General features: G+C 34.7%; 1 non-coding gene across 1 annotated transcript; it reads right to left on the bottom strand.

Moving 5' to 3' along the window:
• Nucleotides 1-17659: 17659 nt before the first annotated feature.
• LOC128035695 (small nucleolar RNA R71) lies at nt 17660-17766 on the bottom strand. The gene has a single exon (XR_008192246.1). It is a non-coding gene; the product is annotated as a small nucleolar RNA R71 (small nucleolar RNA).
• Nucleotides 17767-19146: the final 1380 nt, after the last annotated feature.

Genomic DNA, 19146 nt, shown 5'->3' with positions numbered 1-19146 from the left:
CTTTAAACGCTATTAATGAGTTCTTTGAATTGCCTGATTTTGAAAACGACGAATATTCCTACTTGATGAGCAATATAGAGTCTAAAAATTTGTATGAAATTCTCGAGGAACTTACAGTTCCAGGTTCCAAGTGGACTGTGTCAAAGCAAGGAATCCACACTTGTCGAAGAGAATATTTGACACTACTCGCAAAGGTCTGGTTCTACTTCATCCGATTCAGCCTTATGCCTAGCTCACATGGGATTACAATCTCATTAGAGCGCATGGTCTTATTATACTCGATTTTAACTGGAAAGACCATTGATGTGGGAAAAATCATCCTGAGGGAAATGCGAAATTGTGCCGTTAGACGCTCACATTCTAGCCCAGCTTACTTTTCTTTTACGATAACAATTCTGTGCTTGAAAGCTAAAATTCTTGCAAACGTAAAGAAGACAGGCTATAGCCAAGGCACAATCATAGATTGAGACCTTTATCGAATAGCTAGAGACTCTGTTATGCAGCAGCGAGTTGAAGAAAGTGAGGATCCTGAAAAAAAAGAAGAAGAAGATCCCACAAAGATCGAGCCTGTGCAATCGACTGAAGTCCCTGATAAGGTGGAACCAATGGAACCAGAAGCTGAACCTGATATCAAGACTTTAATGTTCAGAGCTCAATCTCCTCGCCTAGATCTTCGAGATGAGCTGTCAAAGTTAATGGACATAATGCAACATATGCAATGGCAGCAACAAGCTTACTAGAAATACTAAAAAATAAGGGATGACTCGATGAGAAGTGCACTTACTAAAATTTGCAATGACCCATTTATTTTTGTGCCTGAGTTTCCAGATTACACATTTGAACCATGGAGCCCATTCTCGAAAAAGGAGTGAAGCGATTCATGCAAAGACAATAATGATGGAGCAAAAGATGAGTCGAATTCGGAAGGATATGCAAATAAATAAAGGGGGATCTCAACTTTATTTTATTTATGTTCTTAGATTATTTTAGGATAAAGTTAATTAGGAATTTTTGCATAATAAAAAAAGAGATGAAAATCATTAATAAAATTTAACAAGTCGCGAAGTATAAAGTGTGGCAATAGATATATACATGTCTAGGATTGGATTTAGAAAGAGCTTGGTACTTAAACAGTCAAATTGACTCACCTCCTCTTTTCTAGAATCCTACCTGGTGTATAGTATCTATTCACTTTAAACAATGAGGACATTGTTCATTTTAAGTAGGGGGACCGAAAAATTGAAATTATTTCCACTCAGAATAAATAATTCTTTTAATTATGATTAGGATATATTTTGTTCAATAATTTGAAATTTTGTTAAGTATGCTAAACTTCAGTATAAATAAAGTTCTATTATTTCAATAAATTGTTATGTTAGCTGAATAATGATATAAATTTATTTTTAATAAAGCATGCAAATCGTACCATAAAATTTTTAGTTCCTTAAGAAAGGTAGACATGCATGAAAGTTTAAGTCTTTAGAATTGACTTAGTAGTTTCTTGAGGCGAAATCCTAGGAAGCATGGAATGTTGAAAATTATTTAGGCAACTCTTGTTTGGACCGTTTGAGCCTTTCAAGCCAACCTTGATGAAATTTTATCCTTTGAAACCCAACTTTGATACTATATGGCCATATTTTATTTGAACCCGTGCAATATTTAGCCATCACTTCTCTCTTAATTATCCTTGAAATTGTCCCAAACACTAGACTCAGTACTATTAAGAATATTCTTTGAGAATAAGTTTGGGGGAGTTGAAAGAAGTATCAACTGCTCTAAAAATTGTAGTACATACAGTAAAATGCTTGTTAAAAAAAAAGAGAGCATATGTGCTTGAAAGAAAATAGATGTACAAAGGAGCATGTGAAAGTAAAATAAGTTGGTGTATTGAGGGAAATTATTCCAAAGGTCTGATTGAAGCTGAGTCTAGGGTTTAAAAGCCTAAATTTATCTATCTTTTAGCTACCTCTAACCTAGCTACGTTACAACCTTTTTAAAGACCTATTGATTCAAGTTTTCTATGTTACCTACATTAGTGGAGAGAAATTGCTATGTTCAACATATGAAGGCATAAGTTAAACTTAATGATTGTAGCTTAATCTTGAATAAGGAAATAAAATCAAATTGGTAAAGGTTAACATGTCTTGTTAATGAAGCATTTAGTCTAATTATGCTATCATAATAGTTGTTGAGATTAATTTGAACAGTATGTATACTTAAGTAGCATAACTATAAAATTTCTTGTTTTTGAGCATAAGTATATTAAATTCCTAATTCTGAAAAGAATATTATTCTGAAGGAATTTTTCAAAGGTGTTTACTGAGTAATTCTTTTTAATTTGTGCATTACTCGGGATGAGCAATGAATTAAGTTTAGGGGTGTGGAAACACGGAAATTTACACATTTTTGCATACCTTTTTTAACTTAAAATCATATAGTTTCGTTAAAATTCTTGTCGAAAAATAATTAGTTTTTACAAAATAATTAAAGTGGACTTAAAATATGAACATTTTGAATTTTAGTTAGTTTTATAAATAATTTTGATGAATTTTAATTATTTTCAACAGATTTTCACAAAGGGCGAAAAATGGCTCCGTAGACACTGCTAGAAGCGCAAAATCGAGAAGAAATTTGAAGTATCGAGGCAAACTAAATTTTAGCCTAAGACGGTCCAAAATTATATGTATTAATTCATAATATAATTAATTTTAATTTATATCCAATTTAATTTGGGTTAATAAATTATTATTAATTAATTATGAAAAAGTGGTCCAGCTGAACTAAACCGAGTGAACCGAACGAACCAAGAAATGGACAGCCCAAAAAGGGTCCCAAGAGCTGACCTAAATCATCTTATTAGCTGATTATTTAAGCTTGCAAAGAGGCCCTTGAAGACTTGTTCAAGTTGCATTCAAACCCCTCCACAATTGGTGGCTTTATAGATTTGCCCCAAGCTTAAATTAGCAAAGTCGAAACTATCAACCTTGCCACATGTGTGGCCGGCCAAGGGAGGGCTCTTTGGCTGATAATTTTAGCTATTTTTAGCAGCCCTCCGCAGCTATAAAAACCCCCTTAGGCTGGTCATTTTAAAAACACACCTCAAGCATTCACATATTGCTTCTCTTCTCTCCACTTTCTCTCTTCTTTTCCATTCCAAAATTCCCTTTCTCTCTTGCCCATTTCTCCTACTGGGAAAGGGGCATTCATCAGCTATTTGGAGTAGCAATTAAGTGGTCATAGCAGCCTTGGTCGTTGAGGAAAATGGAGAAGGAAGAACGGAGCAACTAATCAAGCCACGGAAAAACAATGGATTTGATTCTTGTTCCCTATCTTTTTAATTTTTCTTGTTGTTATGCTGAACATATCTATGAATATTTATGTTGTTGGAATGGTTAATTTAATTAATTTAGCTTGAATTTAATTTGTGTTAGGTTGATTGCATTTCGTTTGTTAAAATTATTGAAATTGTGTTTATGTTGTTATAGGCCTCGGTAGGATGCTTGATTAAGTAAAATCATGACTAAGTTATTCTTGCATTACAATTGTTAGGTAACTAATGAATTAATTATTTAAACGGATTGAAATTGTAATTAATGGACACAGTACTTAATCAGTGCATGTTTAATAATCTAAGATAGCTGAGGGTTAGATTAGTAACGGTATCTGACGATATATTTGCCTTGCATAACTTGCAAGATTATTGTGATTAAACTATTTCAAGGTAAGGATACTTTATTACCTCACATAGTCTTCTATGTGCTTATTAAATCGAGTTATTTGTTTGAATTGACATAGGGATATGTACAAGAGATTATTTCGATTTAATAAGTATGTATGTGCAATAACATATTTACCTATTAGGATTTGTTTAATCGGTTGAATTGACATAGGGATATAGTCAAGAGATAAATGGATTTTGGTAGGTGAGTATGTTTTTAAGTTAGCAAATTACTGAGTTTCTGTGAACTTATTGGTAACAATATAAACATTAGTTTAATAATTCTAACTTAAGAAATGTAATCAATCTAACACAATTATGTCATCTTGATTAAAATCATATTTTGAAATTGTGCATTTGAGATTCATTTATTTAGTTCACTTAGTTTAAAATCTTAGTTTTTAATCACCCTCTTCAAACAAAATATTTTTCTTCAGCAAAGGGTTTTAAATAGCATTCATAAATAATTCTTTTCATAGTCCCTGTGGGTACGATAACTCGACATTTACTTATCACTTTATTACTTGTTGCAATTCTGTACACTTGCACATTTCCGTCGTTCTAGTGGCAGATCATGAAATGAAAGCCCTTCTGGCAATACTCTGAAAACACATCTGTGGTGAACTCTGAAGGATATGGCATGGAGATACACTTTGGTACTCATAATGAGCTCGGAAAGGAAACACTTTGGCATGTAAGGATAAGACTTTTAGTCGCAGACTTTGTATCAAATGGTTTTGGCAGGACCAAGATGGTTCACAAGTGCAATTGAGTGGAAAAATGGTATTTTAAAGGAGGGTTCAAATTTAATAATGGAAAGAGGTATCTACCCCCTACACACGTGATCAATCATGAATTGTCAAAGGAACGATGACTTAGAGTATGTATGCAAGAGTAACAATGGTTGTCTGTATAGTTATCTGACTGTGTCCTTATGAACTTGCCTTTGTGTATCATGTTACAGGTGAGCTGATTTAGGTCTAAACTTGGAGGGGCGAAGTGAGGACTACGCTAAGGGAGTGGCATATTAGGCTATTATGCATACAGAATGAGTTGGTAGCACAAATGCAGTCAATAATTTTGCACAAAGGTCTATGTGTTAGAATGTTGTAAATAAGTTATCAGATTAGTTAGAATTTCATTGTAATTAATTTACCTTGTACTACAATTATTATTATTTGATGTATAATCACATGTATTTTAGTTCAGGTGGTGTGTAAGTAAGTTGTATTCATTGAATTTGTACAATTAGATCAAGCTTACATCTGTATTAGAGTTGTAACACCTGAGATTTTTATCCGGTTGATCGATTTGAGTATGAGGGGTGTTACAAGTTTTGTATTAGAGCCCGATTTACTCGATTCTTAGATTATAAAAGCGAATGAGCTTTGTATGTATAATGCATCGACCCTGACTTAGTCTCTCAAGTATGTGTAGACAACTATGTTTATGTATAAAGTAAATGATGTATTGAGATAGTAAGTAAGAGAGAAGAAAAAGGTAAAGGATGATGCACTAAAAGAGAAGAAAACATTACACTGTTCAAAGATTTAGAAAATGAAAGATAAAATGAAGCAAGGTACATGATTCAAGAAATCAAATCTTAGTCCTCCCCCTCACCAGGCTGATTGGTAGGTTTAGTTGGGATTTCATCAGTAGGAAGGGTGTTCTCTAGAATTTGATCTTCTAATGCTGAGCCTTCTCCATTGTCTTAAACATCAGGCGTATTGGTAAGGAATAAGTTGCCTGATTGCTTCCATTCCCTTTGGAAAGTTTCCCACTCTTCGTTCATGGGATGGTAAACATCGAAGTTAAGAAAAATGGTGGGAATGTCTTTGAGGCAGTTGATGTCTACCTTCTTGATACGAGTCACAAAGGCCTTAGATGTGTATACGAAGGAAAAAGAAAATCAAGATACATTTTCTTGTTTTCGAGAAAATCAAGAAACCGAATCTTGGTCCAATTTTGCTGTTTTGAGCAATTTCAAGAATCAAGAAAATCAAGATTTCAAATCTTGGAAATCTTGGTCCAAGAAATCAAATCTTGCAACTAAGGCGTATTGGATATCAGTTACGAGCATTAACAAGCCAATTTCGGGAGAGAACGGATTACAAGCCTAAGTTCTTGAAGACAAGGCCCAATAAGATGTTCTAAGCCCAATCCAGAAGTTTAAATTAGACTTAGCTGAAAATCAGGCCAAGTTGTCAAAGTGGCCCAATTTAATTTATTAAATACTTAATTTTAATTTTTAGACTTTATGAATAAATTCCTATGTAAAAATTCAGTCCAAGAGGCCCATTTAAAGGCCTTGGACGAAATTCCCCTTTGAAAGTCAAAATTAGGGTTTTTTAAAGTTTTCCTAGTAGGGCTAGGAAAGTAGTTAGGAGGCCTATATATATGGCTTGGCCAGCCACCCTTAAGCAGATTGAATTACACTTGAAGAATACATTGAAATCAGATTTGTTTTGTTGAGTGAAAATTCTCTTTGAGTTCTCTAAGAATTTTCTCTTGAGTTTTCTTTAGAAGGAGTTTTAACAATCTTTTTGATTGTGGGAGCCATCTTCAGCCCTCTTCTTACCATTGTTCTTCATTGGAGAGGAGATTAGAGTCATTTGAAGGGAGTTGTGAAATCTTTCTCGATTTCAAGGCTTCTTAGGACTTTATCTTTATTTTTCTTGCTGTTCAATCTTTTTAATTTTCTGCTTGTGTCGATTTCATTATGTAACTTGTTTAAACTCTCTTGTTGCGTCTCCAGCCCGTTCAAACTTCAAGAATCTATTCAGCATCAACCTTGGACAATAAGAAACGTTTTTGATTCACAAATTCCTCTTTTCTTGCCGTCCAAACCCTAGATCTAATTCAATTTGATTTTGTGATCTGCTGAGTTTGATTTGATTTTGTTTTGTGTTATTCTTTTCAGATTCGACTGTTGGGAGTCTCTCTTGAATTCGATTTCATGTTCTTGGCTTCCAAGAATAGCTATTCACAAGTGTTTTTGGTTTCTTGGCTGATTCTTTATTGTTTTGGGGTTTTTATTTCAGATCTGGAATTTTAAGATTTACTTTTTCTGTTTCATTTCAGATCTAAGCGTCTAAAGCTTTCGTAGGATTTTCCTGTTACTTGACAACTCGATCTTGGTCCGCGCACAACCCTCTATCATTTGGTATCAGATTTTGGGCGTTTTGGGTGTTCTTGGTTGATTTCTAAACTGATCTCTTTTTAAAAACATTAAACAACAGTTTTTACCCAGTAAAAGTTTTGGATAAAAATTCATTTGAGTTGGTAAATATTTTTCGATTGGTCTGAAATTTTACATGCATATTTGTGGCACTGTGATAGAATATTAAAAAATATTTCCCGCAAAAAAATCAGTAGAAAAAGTCAAAAAAATTGAAAAATACGAAATCAAGTAAAAATTAAAAAAATATTCAGTGGGTTGAGTTTAGTGCTGAAACTTTCCAGATCAAATATAAAATATTTAAGGACATTCCAGTTTAAATTTCGTGATTTTTGGACATCAGGAACACCTTGAACGAAGTTGTCAAGTTACTCCATGATTTTAAGTTTTCGGGTTTGACATTTTTATTGATTCTTAGCTGTAGGTTTTCATTTGTTTTGCCTTTATTCTTCCTTTATACTATCTAACACCTTCTTTTTTTTGTGTTAGTAGGATTTAAAAGTGTGCACAATTCTTCCTCGGTGCAACACAAATCAATTGGTGTCTCGTCAGTTTTTGAACTCCTAGGGCAATTAGGATTCTTTGGTAGTTACGGTTCTTACACTTTCTAATTGATTGATATAGACTCTAATAAAGAACTCACAAGACTGAATTCTACCTCTTTGAGAATTTGATTTTCTTTTTTGAGTGATTAACGGTGAGGTTTGTTATTTTTTTTAGAGCGTTGAGTGTTTGTTTTGGAGGTTCTAAAATAAGATGTCTAGAATTGGTCAAGTCGGTGATGAGAATAATGACCATAATGAGGTCCTTGTAGCCCACCGCACCCTTAACATCCAAATGAGAGACAATGTTGATAATCAAAGGACCAATATTTTCCATTCTAGGTGTTTTATAAAAGATAACTTATGTTCACTTATTATTGATAGTGGGAGTTGTTCGAATGTAGTGAGCAGTTATTTGGTGGATTCTTTAAAGTTACCTTGTATCGAGCACCCTAAGCCGTATCACCTTCACTGGCTTAATGAATGCTCGAAAGGTAAAGTTACAAAACAGTCATTGATCACTTTTAAGCTCGAGAATTACGAGGATGAGGTATGGTGTGATGTGGTCCCAATGCATGCGACACACTTGCTCCTTGGACGGCCTTGGCAATTTGATCGTGATGTTACACACCAAGGCAAGCTCAATAGATACTCTCTTGTGTTTAAAGGCCGAAAATTCACTATTGCTCCTTTAAATCCCAATGATGTATATAAAGATCAATTAAAAATGATAAAATTTTGTGAGGGGGTGAGGGAGAAAGGACAAATAAAAAAGACAGAGAGAAAAGAGGCTAGTAGTGAAAAAAGTCAAAATTTAAATGGCCCAAAGGTGAGTGAATCCACAAGTGGTAAAACTAGAGAGAAAAATTTGATTGCAACAAAAAAAGATGTGCGGAGAGCCCTACTCAATAAACAGCCTTGTATCCTTGTGAGGTTTAGGCAAAACTATTTATCTCTATCTAACATTAATGAATATTTGCCTAGTGTGTTTCAATGTCTTTTGCAGGATTATGTGGATGTTTTTAGTGAGGCCCCTAAAGGTTTACCACCTTTACGTGGGATAGAACACTTCCGTTGGCCACATATGAAGAAGGATGTCGAAAAGGTATGTTCTAAGTGTATCACATGTAAACAAGCAAAATCTAAGGTAATGCCTCACGACCTTTAAACTCCTTTGTCGATTCCTACTTCACCATGGGTAGACTTATCCATGGATTTTATTCTAGGATTGCCACGAACTAAGAAAGGAAGTGTGAGTTGTTATTCTCTTGATTTGCCTTGTGTAAAATCCGTGAATTTGTGCAAATTTGTTTTGGTGAATAAAAAAAGTTTTGAATGTATGTTGGTATGTATGCGAAAATCCTCACGGTTTAACTTGATTGGTTTAATGAAATCTTTGTTACACTTCGGCATGACTAATCAAAATCAAGTTTTTAAACCCGGAATCTGTTTTGGTATATTTTGTTGGAAAATCAAGCATCATCTATTGTGTGCAAATACTTTCTATTGTTTTGATACGTGGTTTTTGAATAAGGTAACGAAATTTTCCAAATTTGTTTTCAATTTATATTCATGCCTTAAACAGTTTCTGTGGTTGTACATGAAGTTTGAGTTCCATTTGACAAAGGTTAACTCAACAACGGAGCTTCGACTACACTATGCCCCCGATGAGCAAAGGCTTGTATTAAATGGAAAAGGTAAGATTGACGCCTTCTGCTTATAAAGGTAAGATGCTTGAAACTTTTGAAACACTTTTGTACTCCTCGGATAGTGACAAAGATTGTGTTGATGATTTAATTTTTGTAAAACACTTAGATCGAAACGTGCTTGACTGTCCTATTTTATTTATTGATGATCTATCTATTTTGATGATTGATAAAAAGATTCTTGTTTTTGATGATGCATGTGTGAGTGAATCTATAGACCATCGATTAATACATGGTATGATGTGCAACTCTGTGAACCGTGTGAACCTTTTCAAATACCTACTTGTGATGATTACGTTTACCATTTGATTTATTACTCGCGATTTATTCATGGTTTGTGGAAACAATTTGAGATGATTGAATACCTTAAAACATGTCCATCTTTGTTTCGAATATTTGACGAGGCATTCGCGAGTAAATTAGCTTGTTTGCATAGTAATTTGAATCTGTCCATTTGCATGCGTTATACTTATTTTGTTATGCTTATGTTTGGACTACAAGTTCTACTTTCAATGTGGTTGACTTATCTCCATTTGATTTTTCAGATTTGGGGACGAATCTTTTTGAGGAAGGGGGGAATGATACGAGTCACAAAGGCCTTTGATGCGTATACGAAGGAAAAAGAAAATCAAGATTCACTTTCTTGTTTTCAGGAAAATCAAGAAATCGAATCTTGGTCCAATTTTGCTGTTTTGAGCAATTTCAAGAATTAAGAAAATCAAGATTTCAAATCTTGGAAATCTTTGTTGAAGAAATTGAATCTTGCAACTAAGGCGCATTGGATATCAGTTACGAGCATTAACAAGCCAATTTCAGGAGAGAACGGATTACAAGCCCAAATTCTTGAAGACAAGGCCCAATAAGATGTTCCGAGCCCAATCCAGAAGTTTAAATTAGACTTAGCTGAAAATCAGGCCAAATTGTCAAAGTGGCCCAATTTAATTCATTAAATACTTAATTTTAATTTTTAGACTTTATGAATAAATTTCTATGTAAAAATTCAGTCCAAGAGGCCCATTTAAAGGCCTTGGACGAAATTCCCCTTTGAAAGTCAAAATAAGGGTTTTTTTTTTAAGTTTTCCTAGTAGGGCTAGGAAAGTAGTTAGGAGGCCTATATATATGGCTTGGCCAGCTACCCTTAAACAGATTGAATTACAGTTGAAGAATACATTGAAATCAGATTTGTTTTGTTGAGTGAAAATTCTCTTTGAGTTCTCCAAGAATTTTCTCTTGAGTTTTCTTTAGAAGGAGTTTTAACAATCTTTTTGATTGTGGGAGCCATCTTCAGCCTTCTTCTTGCCATTGTTCTTCATTGGAGGGGAGATTAGAGTCGCTTCAAAGGAGTTGTGAAATCTTTCTCGATTTCAAGGCTTCTTAGGACTTTATCTTTATTTTTCTTGCTGTTCAGTCTTTTTAATTTTCTGCTTGTGTCAATTTCATTATCAACTTGTTTAAACTCTCTTGTTGCGTCTCCAGCCCATTCAACCTTCAAGAATCTGTTCGGCATCAACCTTGGACAACATGAAACATTTTTGGTTCACAAATTCCTCTTTTCTTGCCGTCCAAACCCTAGATCTAATTCAATTTGATTTTGTGATCTGCTGAGTTTGATTTGATTCTATTTTGTGTTATTCTTTTCAGATTCGGCTGTTGGGAGTTTCTCTTGAATTCAATTTCATGTTCTTGGCTTTCAAGAAATAGCTATTCAAAAGTGTTTTTGGTTTCTTGGCTGATTTTTTATTGTTTTGGGGTTTTTATTTCAGATCTGGAATTTGAAGATTTACTTTTTCTGTTTCGTTTCAGATCTAAGCGTCTAAAGCTTTCGTAGGATTTTACCATGACTTGACAACTTGATCTTGGTCCGCGCGCAACCATTTATCACTTCTTTAGATCCAAAGGACCTGCAACTACTTGGGCGTGCAAAATCAAATTCGACGTCTATTTTGGCAAGGCTTCGACAAGAGTTTTCTATGTGTCCTCTTAGAACTTTTTGAAGATTTCTTTGTGGGATTGGCATAGCCTCTCCAACTTTGCCTTGTGACATTCCTCTTGGGCTGTGTGTTTTTCCTTCAAGATGGATTTCTCATTTTCCAAGTGGTTGACATTCTTCTTATACTTCTCATTCTCAGGTTGAGCATCTTTAAGTTTATCCTTTAGAGTGATGTTTTAGGTATCTAAACTCCTAATCAAATCGGTGGATTTTTTATATTTCTAGCAATTCAGATAATGAATCTTTGCTAGTCTTTACTGGTCTTTCTAGACCCACCAACTTGTTGTGATAAGGCTTGCCAACTTCTCTAAGGGCCCCACTCCAAAGGCCATACTCAATAGACATGATCTCTCAGACTTGGGCCATAAGTGTTAGAGGATCTTCATTAGAAGTGGATGCAAGGTAAGAAAGGAAAACTTCTCTTAGTTGAGGAGGTAACAAACTTTGTTGTTGTTGGGATATAGAGCTAAGAGACAAAGAAGCGAGCACTGACTTTAAAAAAGCTTGCCAAGGGAAGATACTTCCTGCTCCATCAAATGAATATTTTGTGTTTGAGAAGGGGAAATAGTTGATTGAATCACTGGAATTGACTCCAATGGATTTTTTAGCAATATATGAGAACTCGGTAAATAGACGGACTCTTTAGGTGATGGAGGGATTTCAGGAAGGGCAGGAACTGTCGGTGTTGGGGTAACTATAGTAACAGGATCCTTATGTGGCTTATGCCTTATTGGAACTAGAAGTAAAGCTGTAATAGTATTAGTAATAATGTTCCAGTTTTGGGGAGAAATGCCACATATGTTATAGAAATAGAAAGGGTGGCTCTCTTTTGTGCTCTATAAGGATGTTTGCTAAGTCTTCAATTGAGTTATACGACTAAGATTCATAAGCTGATAACACTTTACGACCGTCCAACCACTTGATGGACTCATTTGCTTGATAAACATTAGCGCTTTAGTATTGTAGACAGTATTGGAAGACGTTCCTAACTAAAACAAGTTCCACCAGGTTAAGTACACGCCGCTTACTCAATCACTTATATTGAATATCAGCAAGCTCAAAATCTACTTGCTGACATTTTGTGCAAGTGTTCTTCTTGGAAAGAGACCATCTAGTTGGGAAACCAAAACCAGGTTTAAGATTGCAAATGACCCTTATGCACTTGTCCTTTCATTGATAAAGGCTAGAAATGTTGTTTTGGAAGATAGGCTCACACCCAGAACGTGTATTGAAATGGGTATTGCCAACAGATACGCCTTGTTTGATTACCTTCAACTGATAAATTTTTTGAAAAACCCCCAGCAGAGGTGGTTCATTGTGCATGCAACATTCTATGTAGTAAGCCATTAAATTTCACCAGGATAAAGTTGACAATAGGCCTGATGGGATATTATACTCATATAAGACAATGCAAAAGAAGGGATTCAATTATAGATAAAAATTGGCTTCTAATAAGATTAGCAGTAAAATGAAACCTCGGGCTCTCAAATACTAATTCATCTCACTTCGAGTAGTACTACAAGTGATAGATTGAGCCCTTATGCTTGGCAGGGTATTCTCGGGACCATGAGTTCCAAATAGAACAGAGCTAGTTGGAGTAACATCTCTATTGGTTTGGTTTCAGCCTCTTCCCCAGTTTGTGGCTCAAACCATTTTGTGATAAGTGAAAGAAAAAAAAGAAATGAAGAGTGATTAGTAGCTTGAGTATATGAAGACGAAGAAGGTAGAGAACGGACTAAGCAGACTGGAAATTAGGGATGCAAATGTTGTAGAAAAACAAAATGAGGTGTTGAAATAACAAATATAATTAGAGGTAATTTTGCGGCAGATGTCAAGTAAGAGATGACTGTTCAAGTATTCCAATATGATGGTGAAATAAATCATGAGGCAAGTTGTGAAAATTTGAAAATTCTAGTGAAAATCGCTAAGTTTGTGTCTCGCTTAAGAGGGCTAACTTGATGTTATTCTGAGTGAATATGGACTCCATGTGTTACGCCCAATGGGCGCATAGTTATTATTTACCCGCATGGAATTCATCAAGATCATATTAATTTCAAGGTCAAAATTTCCTAAGCGGGGAAGATATGTAACACCTAGTGTTGGCGGGTCCCGAGTTGGCATGTAAACGAGAGTAATTTGAATGGCGGGATGCTATTCACCCAATTGATGCTTTTAGCGGATAGATCGGGCGCTTAATTAATGATAGAGTATCATGAAACGATTGTTCTGTAAATGTGTTGTGTCGTAAAGGAGACGAGATTGGTAAGAAGGTTGAGGATTCTTGGGTAATTTAGGTTATCGCCAAAAATGTATTGTACGCCAGTTTATTGAGTTACATCCTAGTTATGTTGTAATGAGATAATTAGGAAGGAACAAAGGGGTGAACCAAATATATGTAAATATTGGATTTCATTTTTACAGCTGAAAATCCTTTATAAAGGCAATCTTGAAAGTTTGTGACACGTGTCAAATACCATTATGAGAACATGAGTTTTATATGTTATTATGGGCTTAGAAAGAGAGAGTTTTTTCTTCTTTCTTCTATTCAAAATGCGATGATGGTTTTTTTGGGAGCTGAGAAAGGACCTCTCTTATTAATCTAGAACTAAGGATCTAAGCTCATGAAGAAGGTTGATTTGCATCTTGGGTAAGTATTATGGTCTTGTATGTTGACTTCTTAAAGAGTAAGTCTGTTTTGTAGGCATGAACAAAAATATGAGGAAGTAAGGTTTTTGTATGAGGGATTATCTTGGTTTCAGATAATTGTAAAAGTTTAACGAATGAGTTCTAATAGTGTTCCTATGTTCTATAAGCAGTGGTTGCTGCGGATTTTGGTTGGATGCTGAATTTGGAGTTCCAATTGCTATTTCTAGGTATCAGGTGAGTCCCTAAGCCGACTCTTGCTTATATATTATTCATATGAGTACTTCCATGAACGGCGATTAAACTATGTAATCGAACTAGAAAAGTATGGTATGATGATGATGCTATTATGTGTGTGTTTGATAGATTTGGCAAGTGTAGTATGTATAAAATCTGAGGAGTTTAAGTAAGAAAATTGAATCCCAAAGTGAAAGTATGGTTGTATGGAAAAGTTTGGAAAATGTGATGAGATGTGAAACAATTTAGGTGTTTGTATGAATCGAGTGTTGAGTATTGAATTATACCAATGTATAAGGAGTCTATTAAGTGGGTTTATATCTGTTCACCGTGGTGGAGTCTAAAGGGGTCAGTCGAGACTAAAAACACGACCTTTAATATAAATCTCTAAAGGAAAATCCCATGGCCATAACATAATATCGTGTAAGACCATAGTTGCGATATGACATCATATAGAAAGAACTAAAGTAAGGTGATTACCTTATGGGGTTCTCTCCATGTCCCATGACAATGAGGGGCAAACCTCATGAAATATGAGTTTGGGAAAATCCCTATCGTGAATATGCCAGGAATAGGGAAGCCTTTATGGTGATCTATGGAAATGGAAGCCTTTATGGCAATCTATGCAAATGGAGGTATTTGCGGCGATCTATGGAAAGGGAAGCAGTTATGGTGATCTATGAAATGGAAGCCTGTGTGGTGGATTATGAAATGAAAGCTCTTGTGGCAATAATCTAAATGAAACACTTCTATGGCGAACTTTGAAGAAGATGCCATTGTGACGCACTCTAAATTAATGGTAGTCATAACGAACTCAGAAAGGAAACACTTTGGTGTGTAAGGATAAGACTTTGAGTGGCTGACTTTGTATCAACTAGTTTTGGCGCAACCAACATGGTTCATAAGTGCAATTAAGAGTAAAAATGGTATGTTCAAGGAGGATTCAAATTGAATAATTGAAAGAGGTATCTACCATCTGCACACGTGATCAATCATGAATTGTCAAAGGAATGATGACTTAGAGTATGTATTCAAGAATAACAATGGTTCTCTGTATGGACCTCTGGAAAGGAAACGGATAAGGAATCGTGAAAGTTTATATCATGGAACATGAGTGATGTATTGATGATGAGAAGGGTAAGACATGATGTCAGAGTGGGATACGACAACTATGGCATGAGGAATGGAATTCTAGAAAAGTAACCACCAAGAGACAAGATGGAAGAAAAGAAGAAAAGATGGCTATTTGAATTTCCAAATGCAGTATGCAAATATGAGCCAGGTAATTAGTGTTTATTTGAATAAGTTCTTATGAACTTATGAACTTACCTCCGTGTATTATGTTATAGGTGAGTTGATTTGGGTCTGAACTTTGGAGGGGTGAAATTGGGACTATGCCAAAGGAGTGGCATATTGGGCTATTATGCATACAGAACGGGTTGGTAGCACAAATGCAAAATCAATAGTTTTGCAGAAAGGTCTATGTGTTGGAATATTATAAATAAGTTATGAGATTAGCTTTAATTTCCTTGTAATTGATTTACCCTGTACTACAAGTATTATTATCTAATGTATAATTAATTATATTTTAGTTCAGGTGATATGTAAGTTTTATTCGTTGAATTTGTACAAGTAGATTGAGCTTACATCTGTATTAGAGTGGTAACACCTGAGATTGGAATCCAGTTTATTGGATCAAGTATGAGGGGCATGCACTTCCCAATAGAATGAAAACCTAAAGATCTTCCTTGAAGTTAAGGGCTACAAAATCAATAGGAAATATAATTTCTCTTACTTTGGCCAATACAGTGTACCAATGACTTATCAGCCAACTACAGTGTGATCGATGTGTTTTTCAGCTCCACTAACCCTAATTTTCAATAAATAAATAAGGGTATTAAGTTTATGATGACCCCTGAATTGCATAGAGCCTTGACAAAATGCACGGAAAAACGCAATTTTTAGGCTTTCTAGGCATTCTAAAGTCTATAAATACCAGTTAGAAGAAGAGAGAAAGGGAGCCATTAGAGAATATCAAGAAAACGACTCAAAAAAGGCCATTGGAGCCACTTCTGAAGCAGATTTCCACCAAGATCAAAGACCTTCTTTTGATTTCTTCTGAAGTTTTTATGAGTTTCTTTGTTTCTTATGGTTTTTATGATTTTGAGATGTTTTTATTCCAAATTATGAACGAATTCCCTAGATACCTAGGGAGGATGAAACCTATGATGATTTGTATTATTTAATTTCTATTTTACATGATAAATTCTTGATTCTTGTTCTCAATTATGGGTGCTTATTTCTTATTTTAATATTTCTGAGATACTAATTCATGTTTAATGTGTTTAATCAATAGAGGAAAAGTCCCTATTTAAGAGTAGATCTAGCATAATTGAGTGGGGTTGCATGCAGTCTTAGAAATAAGATGACATAAATCTACCAGATTAGAGTCAAATCTAATAGGGAATCCATAGATCGAGTTAATGTCACAATAGGGGTGTTAATTAGAAAGAGATTTTAATTTGTCAACCTAGAGTCAGTTGCTCTTACTCTCGAAAGAAATATTAGCATAATTTAGGGATTTCTATCGATCAAGACACCAAGTGAATAAATCATTTAAAATAGATTCGTAATAATAGAAGAAGTCTAGGTGGATTCTTTCTCGGGTATTTTCTTTCTCATTGGTTATCTTTTGATTACTTTCCTGATTCGTTCTCTGTTGCGTTCTCAGTTAAATTAATTCAGTAATTTTAGATTAAAACTCATCACTCCAAATTGTCAACTAAATAATAAGAAAATGATAATTACTAATACTTTTAGTCCTTGTGGATACGATATATCTACTCACCGTAGCTATATTAATGTTTGATAGGTGCGCTTGCCTTTTTCATATTTATAGTTAGTTCAGTGACAATCAAGTTTTTGGTGTTGTTTTCGAGGACTAAAATATTAGGGACACTTGATTTTTATTAATTTATCCATTTTTATTTTATTTTATTTTATTTTTATATTTTTGTTTTAGTTTAATTTTTACATTCTAATTTTTCTTTTGTTTTCTTCTGGTAGGTTCTTTTAGTTTATGACTAGAAGAAACCCGTCGGGACCATTGGTTTACGATAGTGAAATTGAAAGTACTACTTGCAAAAATCATGAGAAGCAAGGTAGAGTCGACAAATTATAGCAGACAAACAAGAGGACAACATTATTACTGAGGAGATGGATGATAATTAGAATATTCAGCTACCTCCTGCAGTTGTTACAGCTCCTGCTCTTGTTCCTCATACTATGTACGATTATGCCAAGCCCACACTAACTGGGGTTGAATCAAGTATTGTGCGACCTACCATTGCTGCAAATAATTTTGAACTGAAGCCGAATATAATTAAGATGGTACAACAATATGTTTAGTTCGATGGTTTGCAAGACGAAGACCCAAATACTCATTTGGCTAATTTTCTAGAAATCTGACACACTTTCATGATTAATGGCGCCACTGATGACACCATTCGCTTATGGTTATTCCCTTTCTCATTAAGGAACAAAGCTAAACATTGGTTAAACTCTTTACCATGAGGTTTCATCACTACATGGGCTCAAATGACCTAAAAATTTTTATTAAAGTATTTTCCACTAGCTAAAACAACCAAGTTGAGGAATGATATCTCTTCCTTTGTTCAGATCGATTTAGAGACGTTATACGATGCATGGGAGAGATACAATGATTTATTGAGATGGTGCCCTCATTATGGGTTACCTCTATGGTTACAAGTTTAAACCTTCTATAACAGTTTGAATCCTTCAACGAGGTAATTGATTGATGTAGTAGCTGGTGGAACTTTGAACAATAAAACACCCAAAGCAGCTTATGAGTTTATAGAGGAGCTGGCATTAAATAATTATCAGTGGCAAGTCATGAGGACAAAGCTGATGAAAGTCACCGGTGTCTTTAATATTGATGCAATCACTATGTTATCAAACCAGGTAGAATTACTTGATAAGAAAATTGATTGTTTATATCTTTCTATGTAGGTTAATTCGGTTATGCAATGCAATATAAACGGAGGTGGAATGAATAATCCAGAATGTTACTCATAGCATAGAGAATGAACAAATCAATTATTTGGGTAATAATTCTAGGCCTCAAAATAACTCATAGAGTAACAACTATAATGCAGGTTAGAGGAACCATCCCAGTTTCTCTTGGGGTGGTCAAGGAAATCAAAGAGCACAACCACCTCCGAGCTTCCAACAACCTTATCTACAAGAGAAAAAGTCAAACCTTGAAGAGATGTTGACCAAGTTTATCTCGGTGTTAGAGACCCATTTTCAAAACACTGAGGCATCACTAAAAAATCAGCAAGCATAGATTCAAAGGCTCGAGAATCAAATAGGATAGCTTGCTAAGATAATTTTAGAATGACCACAAGGTAGCTTGCTTAGAAATATTGAACCTAACCTTAGGGAGCAACTTCATGCGATTATTGTTCGAGTCGTGGAAGGATTAGTTAAACCTAAACAAGAACCAAGGCAAGAAGTTATGGTGAACAAAAATAAGGTTGAGGAAGATAAGAAAGAACAAAAACTAGTTGTAAAGGAATATACGCCTCGAGTGCCATATCCTAACGCGTCAAAGAGAGACCACACGAACGAATAATATGGTAAATTCTTTAAGCTTCTTAAAAAGTTACACATTAACTTATTCGTTTATTGAAGCTCTTTCGCAGATACCAAATTATGTTAAATTCTTAAAGGAGCTATTAATGAACAAGAGGAAGCTAGATGACTTATTAACTGTGGAGCTCAACGTAGTTTGCTCGACCATTCTTCAGAATAAACTACACAACAAACTAAAAGAACTAGGGAGTTTTACTATTCCATGTTTAATTGGTAGTTTAAATATTGATAATGCTTTGGATGATTTAGGGGCTAGTATTAATGTCATGCCTTATAAAATGTTTAAACAATTAGGTCTGGGGAAACCCAAACAAACTAGGACGAGTATTCAATTAGCAGATAGAACCATTAGATATCCTAGGGGTATTATTGAGGATGTGCTTATAAAAATTGACAAATTCATATTCCCCGTTGACTTTGTTGTGTTAGACATGGATAAGGATAGTGACGTACCATTG

Source organism: Gossypium raimondii, chromosome 12, assembly GCF_025698545.1.
Source record: "Gossypium raimondii isolate GPD5lz chromosome 12, ASM2569854v1, whole genome shotgun sequence".
Lineage (NCBI taxonomy): Eukaryota > Viridiplantae > Streptophyta > Magnoliopsida > Malvales > Malvaceae > Gossypium > Gossypium raimondii.
The sequence above is the reverse complement of the archived record's forward strand: the minus strand, read 5'-3'. Positions and strand labels throughout refer to the sequence as shown.